Genomic DNA, 7,082 nt, shown 5'->3' with positions numbered 1-7,082 from the left:
ACCAATGAGCAGCATCACAATAAATGGAGAGAAGATTGAGGTTGTCAAAGAATTCACGTTGCTTGGTTCTACAATCAATGCCAATGGAAGCAGCAGTCAGGACATTAGACAACATGTAGCATTGGGAAGGTCAACTGCAAAGGAACGGTTTCAAGTGCTGAGGAGCAAGGATGTCTCCTTGAGGCTTAAGGTGTGCCTGACACAAGCCATGATATTTCCAATTGCCTCATATGCATGTGAGAGCTGGGCAATGAATAAGGAAGATGGAAGAAGAGTTGATGGTTTTGAGTTGTGGTGCTGGCGAAGAATGCTGCAAGTACTGTGGACTGCTATCATAACTAACAGATCTGTCCTGAGTAGGAAGTGCACCTGAAATGCTCCTTGGAAGCGAGAATGGCCAGACTTTGTCTCACCTATTTTGGTCATGTTATCTGAAAGGACCATTCCCTGGAGAAGGATGTCCTGCCTGGTAGGGTGGAGGGTGGATGAAAGAGGGGGAGGCCTTCAAGAAGATGGATTGACATGGTGGTTGTGATGATGGTCTTAAGTATAGCAGGGATCATGGAGCTGGTGCGGGATTGGGTAGTGTTTCGTTCTGCTGTGCGTGGGGTCGCTATGTGTCGGAAATGACTCCATGGCACCTAACAACAACAACATGAATCTGTTGCTGTCATTTTGTTATGTGCATTTTTGTGGTGTTCCTGATTTCTTTGTCCCATATAATTATGTGTGCTGAGCTCGTTTCATTTATGAATTGTGTCATCACTTCCTGCATTGCTATTGTTTTAGTATTTGCTAAATATTTGTGCTGGTCCTCCTTTTTATTTTGATGTGAAGGTTTATCATTTTTCTTTGAGGTTACCTGGTGATTTATAATTTTCTTCCCAAGTTTACAACAGTCCGTTCTCTATTGCAGTTGTCTTGACTTCCCTACCATTTAGAAGTTCTGTAACTATATAGTTTTTTCCCCCTTTTGTTTTGTAGTTGTCCTCAGTCATCAGTTAATGTCTCTGGTTCCCTGTTTACAATCTTGTAGGCTTATTTACTTTAGATACTTCCATAACTGGGTTGGTTTCTGGGTTATGTCATCGCGTGTGTTAATGATCAGTTTTTGTTTGCTGTTGTTGGTTCTCTGTCCAAAGGACTCCTTTAAGTATCTCTTGTAAGGTGGGTCTGGTTTTAATGAATTCCTGCTTTCTGGTTATCTGGAAACATCCTAATTTCACTTGCATATCTGAGGGACAATTTTGCTGGATATATAATTCTTGGTTGGAAATTTTTCTCTTTCAGGGTTTTGTATATACTATCCCATTGTTTTCTTGCCTGCATGGTTTCTGGTGAGAAATCTGAGCTTATTCTTATTGGTTACCCCTTGTAGATAACTTTTCGTTTTCTTGTGCTGCTTTCAGAATTCCTTCTTTGTCTTTGGTTTTGGTCAGTTTGATTATGATATGTCTCAGTGATTTTCTTTTGGAGTCTGTGGTAGTTCAGTTTGTGTGTCAACGTGGCTGGGCCTGGTTGAGTGGCTGGGCAGCTGGTGGTAGTTAATCCCCATGAGGAGACTGGCAATCAACTCATGGTGGGATCTACCACAAGCAGTGGGGGAGCTGCCTTTGGGTATGTCGTCTGCTTCCTGTATATAAGGAAAAGACTTTGGGTATGGTCTGTAGCCTTTGGCACTCTTGGACCCTGCATGTAGCTGTGTCGTTGCTTCACAGCCTGCTATGCTCTGCTGACCTTGGGACTTACAGTGGACTTAAGTTAATGGCCTGCCGTGTGGATTGGTAACATCGGGACTGTGCCTTTTTACTCGTCAACCTTGGGGCTTCTCAGCCTCAGCAGCCAACAGCTATCTGAGTGAAGAAATGCCTCTAGCTCCAGTGGGCTGGGAGCAGGAGGCAGAACTGAACCCCAAGGTTGAGGGGCTTTCACCCAGCCCCTAGAGCCTGACACTTTTAGCTTGGACTTAAAGCCTCCAAACTGTAAGAATAAACTCCTGTTTGTTAAGGCCATCCTATTTGTGGTATATTCCTGTCAGAGCAGCATTAGGTAACCAAAACAGAGTCTATCCTATTTGGGGTTCATTGGACTTCTTGAATGGATATATTCTCATCTTTCATCATACCAAGAAAATTCTGTTCCAACAAATCTTCAACAATTTTCTCTGTGGATTTATTTGTCTCTTCCTGTTCTGGAATTCCGATTACATGTAGGTTATTCCGTTTGCTGGTACTCCTTTGTCCGTTCAATGTGTTATCTATTTCTGAAAATTTAGTATTAATCTTCTGGATTTCTGTGTGTAGATTTTGTATAATTTCTAATTATTAATTTATTTTATTATTTTGTTCTTGCATTGTCTTTTGAAAGTATCCTAGGGTTTTCTCTGTGTTTTTCTCAATTTTGCCAATGTTTTCCTTAATCTGTTTCTCAATCTGTTGTTGTTGTTAGGTGCCATTGAATCGTCTCTGACTCAGCAACCCCATCCAAAGCAGAACAAAACACTGCCTGGTACTGTGCTAGCTCTGCAATTCTTGCTATACTTGACTCCATTGCTGCAGCCCCTGTGTCAACCCATCTCGTTGAGGGCCTTCCTCTCCTCTTTCATCGACCCTCCACCTTACCAAATATGACATCCTTCTCCAGGGAATGGTTCCTTTTGATAACATGACCAAAGTCAGTGAGATGAAGTCTGGCCATTCTCACTTCCAAAGACCATTCTGGCTGCACTTCCTCCAGGAAAGATTTGTTAGTTCTTTTAGCAGCCCATGGTACTTTCAGTATTCTTTGCCAGCACCACAACTCAAAGCATCAATTCTTCCTCAGTCTTCCTTATTCATTGTCCAGCTCTCAGATGCATATGAGGCAACTGAAAATATCATGGCTTGTGTCAGGTGCACTTTAGTCCTCAAGGAGACATCTTTGGTCCTCAGCACTTAAAAGAGGTCCTTTGCAGCTGACTTTCCCAGTGCCATACGTTGTCTGATGTCTTGACTGCTGCTTCCATTGGTATCCATTGTAGAAGTAAGCCATGTGAATTCTTTGACAGCTTCAATCTTTTCTCCTTTTATCATGATACTGCTTATTGGCCCAGTTGTGAGGATTTTCATTTTCTTTATGTTGAGGTATAATCCATACTGCAAAGTGTAGTTTTTAATCTTCCTCAGTAAGTGCTTCAAGCCATCCTTACTTTCAACAAGAAAAGTTGTGTCATCTGCATATCACAGTGTAATGAGTCTTCCTCCAATCCGGATTCCACATTCTTCTTCAAATAGTCCAGCTTCTCCGATTATTTACTTAGCATATAGATTGAATAAATATGGTGAAAGGATACAACCCTGATGCACTCCCTTCCTGATTTTAAACCATGAAGTATCCTCTTGTTCTGTTCAAACAACAGCCTCCTTGTCTATGTACAGGTTCCTCATGAGTACGATTAAGTGTTAAGGAATTCCTGTTTTTCTCACTGTTATCCACAATTTGTTATGATCCACAAAATCAAATGCTTTTGCATAGTCAATAAGACACAAGTAAACATCATCTTGATATTGTTTGCTTTGGGCCAAGATCCTTCTGACATCAGCAATGATATCCCTTGTTCCGCATCCTCTTCTGAATTCATCTTGCACCTCTGGAAATTTTTTGTCAATATATTGCTGAAACCCTTTTTGAATTACCTTCAGTAAGATTGTACTTGTATGTGATATTAATGACATTGTTTGGTAATTTCCACATTCTGTGGGATCACCTTTCTTTGGAATGGGTACAAGTATGGATCTCTTTCAGTCTGTAGTCCAGGTATCTGTCTTCCAAATCGTTTGGCATAACTTAGTGAGTGCATCCAGTGGAGCATCTGTTTGTTGAAACATCTCAGTGGGTATTCCATCAATTCCTGGAGCCTTCTTCTTTGCCAGTTCCTTCAGTGCAGCTTCACCTTCTTCCTTTAATACCATTGGTTCATGATTATATGATACCTCCTGAAATGGATGAAGATCTACCATTTCTTTCTGGTTAAATGACTCTGTATATTTCTTCCATCTTCTTTTGATGTTTCTTGTATAATTCTTGTTTTGTTGATTTTCTCTATTTTTTTTTTGTTTTGTTTTTGACTTTATTTATTTCTACTTTGATCTTTATTAGTTCTTTACTTCTGGATACTCTAGGTTTCTTTTGTTCTTTTTCTAATTGGTGAGGTCGTTGAGTTAAACTGGTAATTGTTTCTTTCCTCTTTTTTTGATGTATGCATTTATTGCTATAAATTGACCTCTGAATACTGCTTCACCTGTGTCCCAAAGGTTTTGATGAGTTTGATTTTCTTTCTCATTTGTTTCTAAGAATTTTTTTCATTTCACACTTTACTTCTTTTGTTACCCAGTAGTTTTTGAACAGTGTATTATTCAGTTTCCACATATTTCATTTTTGTCTGTCGGTCTACCTAATATTGATTTCTAATTTTACAGCATTGTGATCCAAGAAGGTGCTTTGCAGTATTTCCATGTTTTTTAATTTATTGAGGCTGGTTGGAAGCCAAATACTTTACCCACTGTGCCTCAAGAGCTCTTTATTTAACTCATAGACTTGATTTTTTAGAATACTATGCCTAAGGCATTTGACTGCTAACCAGAAGTCTGGTGGTTCAAACCCACCAGCCACTCCTTACAAGGAAGATTAGACAATCTACTTCCATAGAGATACTGCCTTAGAAACTCAAGAAGGGTTGCTTATGAGTCGAAACCCACTCTATGGCAGTGAGTTTGGTTTTTTTTTTTTTTTTTTTAGATTTACAGGAAAATTAAGTATAAAGTACAGAACATTTCCATATATCCTCTCTCTCTCTTCTCCCCTGACTAACTGAAAACTAGGTGCCCTAGAGTCTATTCTGATTTGTGGCAACCACATGTCTATCAGAGCAGACCTCTTTAGGATTTTCAGTCGCTCATATTTTGGAAGTGATTGTCAGAACTTTCATCTGATGAAGTCTCTCCTATTAGCATATTGAATTTATGTAGTACACTTATTGAAATGGATGAACCAATATTGATTATTATTGAAGTCTATAGTTCAACTTAGGATCATTCTTTTTGTTGTGCAAGTCTATGGATTTTAACAAATACACATTATGTCATGTATCTACCAATACAATCTCATACAGAAAAGTTTCACCACCCTAAAAGTGCTCTGTCCTCTGCCTATTCATCTCTTTTTCTCCCTTCTTGAACATCTTGCAATTACTGATCTTTTTTTTTTTTTTAATTATTTCTATAGTGTTGCCATTTCCTGAATGTCATATAGTTGGAATAATATAATACATGACTTTTGCAGACAGCTTGCTTCACTTAGCAAAATGCATTTAAAGTTCCTCCAAGTCTTTTCATGGCTTGATTGCTCATTTCTTTTTATTATTGAATGATATTCCATTGTCTCGATGTACAAAAGTTGGTTTATCCATTCATCCCATTGAAGATCATCTTGGTTGCTTCCAATTTTGGACAAATATAAATAAAGCTACTATAAATATTTGTATACAAGTTTTTGTGTGGACATAAGTCTTCAACTTATGTGGGTAAATACCAAGGAGTACCTTGAGCTTGTGGTAAACTGTATTTAGCTTTCTAACAAACTGCCAGACTATCTTCCAAACTGGCTGTTTCATATACTCACCAATATTTGTCAGAGTTTTGGATTTGGCCATTGTAGTAGGTGTGTAGGAATCCTGGTGGCATTGTGGTTAAGTGCTCAGCTACTAAACAAAAGGTTGTGGATTTGAACAAACCAGATTCTATGGGAGAAAGATGGAGAAGTCTGCTTTTATAAAGATTAGAAACTCTATCAGACAGTTTGACTCTGTCCTATAGGAATGCTATAAGTCAGAATTGACTGGAGAGCAATGGGGTAATAAGTGTGTAGTGGTATCAGTCAGCCACAGGGATTCAGGTGAGAAGAGGGAACTCAGGAATGCCCAAAGCAGCAGGGTGGGAGAGCAGGAGAAAAGGGTTAAAAAAACCCAGCAATCCAGACAGAGGAGCAGTCAGCTGCAGGGATCTAGGTGAGGAGAGGGAAGTCAGACATGCCCAAAGCAGGAGGGCGGGAGAGTGGGAGAAAAAGGATAAAAAAGCCAGGAACTTGGACAGAGGAGTAGTCAGCTGCAGGGATCCAGGTGACGAGAGGAACTCAGGCACGCCCAAAGCAGCAAGGCGGGAGAACGGGAGAAAGGGGATTAAAAGGCCTAGGAATCTGGACAGAGAAGGAGTCAGCTGCAGGGACCCAGGTAAGGGTGGTATGAGAGGTTTCCAACAGGAGGCAAACTTGTCTGTCGGTTTGTCCTACTGTGGTGACGTGTTGATGTGAGTTTTAAGGCTGAGCCACTGGTGTTTCTATCCCAGCAGGATGCACATGATATACAGGTATCATCCCAGGTTACAGACTGAGACAGACTAGGAAGAAGGAAGAGGCCATCCACTTCTGAAATAATTGACCAGGGAAAACCTTATGAATAGCAAAGAAACATTGTTTGATACATTACTGCACAATTTTATGAATAGTCCGGTTAGGTTAGAAGGCTCTCAAAATAGGACTGGGAAAGAGCTGAATAATCTGAGTAAACCCAGCATTACTCATATGGATAAGGGAAAGCTTTAGAGAACTCCATTTGCTGATGTGGCACCACTTAAATTGAGGAGAAACAGCTGCAGAAATCTATTAACCATCAGAACATGGAAAGTACAAAGTATGAATCCTGGAAAATTGGAAGTTGTCAAAAATGAAATGGAATGCATAAAGATTAATATCCTTGGCATTAGTGAGCTAAAATGGACTGTTTTTGGCCATTGTGAATCAGACAACCATATCATCTACTATGCCAGAAATGACAGTTTGAAGAGGAATGGCATGGCATTCCTTGTCACAAAGGATGTTTCAAGATCTTTTCTGAAGTACAATGCTGTCAGTGATAGGATAATATCCATACACCTACAAGGAGGACCCATTAATATGACTATTATTCAAATTTATGCCCCAACCACCAAAGCCAAAGATGAGGAAATTGAAGAATTTTATCAACTTCTGCAGTCTGAAATTGACCAAAC

Source organism: Orycteropus afer, unplaced genomic scaffold, assembly GCF_000298275.1.
Source record: "Orycteropus afer afer isolate SDZICR_OR568_19922 unplaced genomic scaffold, OryAfe1.0 scaffold00257, whole genome shotgun sequence".
Lineage (NCBI taxonomy): Eukaryota > Metazoa > Chordata > Mammalia > Tubulidentata > Orycteropodidae > Orycteropus > Orycteropus afer.
This window is presented reverse-complemented; position numbering follows the sequence as displayed.